Genomic DNA, 3,361 nt, shown 5'->3' with positions numbered 1-3,361 from the left:
CTCTTCTTTGCTCTTATTCCTTCTCTTCCTCCAGGGTCAGGTTCGGGTCCTAATGGGCCTCATCACGCTCCGCGGCGCGGCGTGGCGCGGCGTTTAAATCTTGGTCGCAAACAAGCAAAGTGGTGTCGGCGCGATGCTCGGCGCCCCACCCCGCCCCACCCCGCCACGCCGGCGCTCGACCTGCAAACGATGCGGTTTTCTGCTCACTTCATCTGGCTCTGGCGGCAATAACGACCCTGCCCGTCCCGCCCGTCTATCCGCTCCGTCCCGACGCAACCCAATTTTACGAACTGGAAAACTATCCCCCTCCTCGTCCTTCTCCTCCTCGCGGGTGTGTTTCCGCTGCGCGTATTTTCTCTCTCCCGCACTGCTTGGCCGGCTCGGCCGGCTCGGCGTGCAGCAGCAGCGGCGCGCTCTAGCCCTTGAGGATATGCCCACCCGTGTCCGAGTGCTTAATGTTCCGGTGGGTAGGGTTCCCCTTGGCAACGGCCGGGCCGGGCCGGGCCGGCCGGCCGGCCGCCGGTCCGTCACATGCCAGCGAACAAGCACTTCATTTGACTGCGGCGTCGGCGGCCGGCGCGGCGCTGAGCTGCTGCGCTGCGCGCTGCCCCTCCAGGCGGGGCCCCTCCTGCACTGCCTGCAGTCCGCGTCCCTGGAACTGTCTGGAACTACCCTCCTGGAGCGCCGGCAACCCCGCAGTATAAAATACGATGGTTTCACTTCTTATGTCGGTCGCTGCAGGGTCAGGGCAAACCTCGGGGGGAAGTTAGTACACATCGTAATTCAAGCTGGTGTCACCCAGCAGCAGGTGGGCCGACCTAGGTTCATCACCTACTTACAGGTATACAGGGCAGTTTCTAGTGGTCTTCAATGTCACACTGCACTAACCGTATCTCATTCCTGGAATGGGAGTCCCATCTCTAAATGAGCCGGGGCTTCCCTTTATACACGGTGCAAAAAACAAAACAACAAATAGACTACTACAACAACGGCAACCATGCAACAACCACACAGCAACCAAAACCAAACATAAACGATACCCATACAACAACGACAACCATACAACATCGACAACATTACAACAACAACAACCATACAACAACAATACAACAACAACAACAACAACAACAACAACAACAACAACAACAACAACAACAACAACAACAACAACAACAACAACACAACAACACGTGCCGCGTGTGTCGTTTCCTCCGGCCCAGCGCCCTCGCGTGGCCTTCCCCCGACGACGCGTGGCGGAACTAAAACATTGTGACGATTATCAGCGCCGCCGCGCCGCCGCCGGGGCCCCGGGGCCACCGCCGGGCCTCCCTGGAGGAGGCGAAGGGGAAGGCCGTGCTCAAAGTGGTCGTGTGTGTGTGTGAGTGTGTGTGCATCGCTGCTGCGGCATTGCCTGGTCCGGGCCTGGCGGCTACTGCGGGTATCTTCCCGACGATCGCTTGTTTCTGCCCCCGCCGCCGCCGCCCCCGCCGCCGCCCCTCGCCACTACTACCTCTCGCGCCACGCCCCCGACCTACACCGTGAAGCCGCCGCGCTGTGATCTAGCGGCGGCGTGGCGGCTGCGCGAGTGCAGGCCTGCATCTAAATTTATAGTGGTTCAACGTGCATACGTGTGGCGGTGACGATTATCACGCCAAGCCGGGGCAGAGCGGTTCAAGAGTGATAAATTAAAAATTAAAACAATGATGGCGTGTGGCCAACACACGATATAAAGGTCCGTAACAGACCATCGCTCAGAGCGCCGCGCGCGCCGCGCGCAGACCGCTATGAGGAGGCCGTTAACGACCCACGCGGCCGCAGTATTTCATGTGCGATGCGCCGCGACGCCTCGACCGGGGCGCCCCCCCGCGGACACTCCCGGCGGAGCAGCCCTTTCTCTCTCACTCTGCCTGCCTTTCGATACGGAAGTTGGCGGAGAGGTGAGAGAGAGAGAGAGAGAGAAAGACAGAGAGGAGAGGTGAAGGTGCGGGTGCCTCGCCCCGCATTGCATCACTCGAGGGGCGGGCGCGAAAGGTCACACCGCTTAATTAAAGTCGCGGGCCCGCGAGATGAGAAATGCAACATAACGCAGCGGATATGAGAAATCTGTCGGAGCCGCGACGACGGCTGCGGGGTGGCTGCGGCGGCGGCCCGATGCAGTGACGGAGGCCAGGCCGCCCCCTATAGCCTCGGCTCACACCGCTGCTGCGTCGGTTGCTGCTGCTGCTGCTTCCCGATGATTCGGCGGAAATGAGCGCGAGAAGTGAATAAATACGCAGGAGGAGGGCGGGCGGGGCGGGGCGTGTTGGCGTCGAGCGAGCACGGCGATGGAGAGGCGCGCGAGGGGCGGCTCCCTACCCGGCCGTGACGTCGTTTTGACTGTCAAATGACTATGGACTTTCACCCGAGTTGAGCGGCCCGCTGTGAGCTGTGCTATGCTGTGCCTCCAGTCCGGCCCATTCTAGCAGTGCTCTCTGAGGGCACACCGCTCTGAAGGGCGCCACTCTAGCGGGGCGGGGCGACCGACGCCGGGGACCGCCGCCCCGCCCGTCGCGGCTGCTCCATAGCGTCCGAGACCGCCAATGTGCGACAATGGGGTGAGGAATTGCCCATTCGGAATCAACGTCGCTTTTGAGCCTTCAAAAACTTTATACATACATGACCCATGACAGGAGGAATGTCTTTGGCCGCGTCACGAGTTTTGTGTGTATGCATGTGTGTGTGTATGGATGTGTTCAAGAAACGGTCGATTTCAATCTCCTTTTTACGGGCCCAGCCCTCCTCTCGCGCCGGCGGCGGGCCGCGAACGCGCTAAACGTTTTACCGCGCGCGGGTTTTGTAACAAATCATTATTGTTTCGCGCGTTTTCATTTTTTATTATATATACCAACACATATGATAGGCCCCGCCGCGGCCCAAACACGCGATATAGAGAGGTCCCAACTGTCTCTAATTGCCTCTGTTACGTCGCAAATGCCTCGCGGTCGGTTCCGCCGGTAATTGGTAATTGGCAGCTTGGCGTTCCTCTGCCACGGCCGCTACCCATACCGCCCCGGCCGCGCGCCGCACCGCGAGTGGGCCGAATACCTGGGCAGGGCGGAGCTGGGCGGAGCACAGCATACCACGGGATGCTGCTGGAGCATACACCGCGATTTCTCACTCTTTCTTTCTCCCTCTCTCTCTCTGTCTAATGCTTTTCTCTGCCCCCTCTACCACACTTTCCACCACCCACATTTGCCAACGCGGCTCCCGCGGGACTCCATATTACCCGTCGATTAGGTTTCAGTGTTGGGTAATGCGTGGTAACGTATTCGAATTATTCGAGTAAGAGGCACAGGCACCTCCCCTCCCTCCCTCCCTCCCT

The sequence above is a fragment of the Frankliniella occidentalis genome, unplaced genomic scaffold (assembly GCF_000697945.3).
Source record: "Frankliniella occidentalis isolate FOCC.00 unplaced genomic scaffold, Focc_3.1 Scaffold125, whole genome shotgun sequence".
NCBI lineage: Eukaryota > Metazoa > Arthropoda > Insecta > Thysanoptera > Thripidae > Frankliniella > Frankliniella occidentalis.
Note: the sequence above shows the minus strand (reverse complement) of the source record.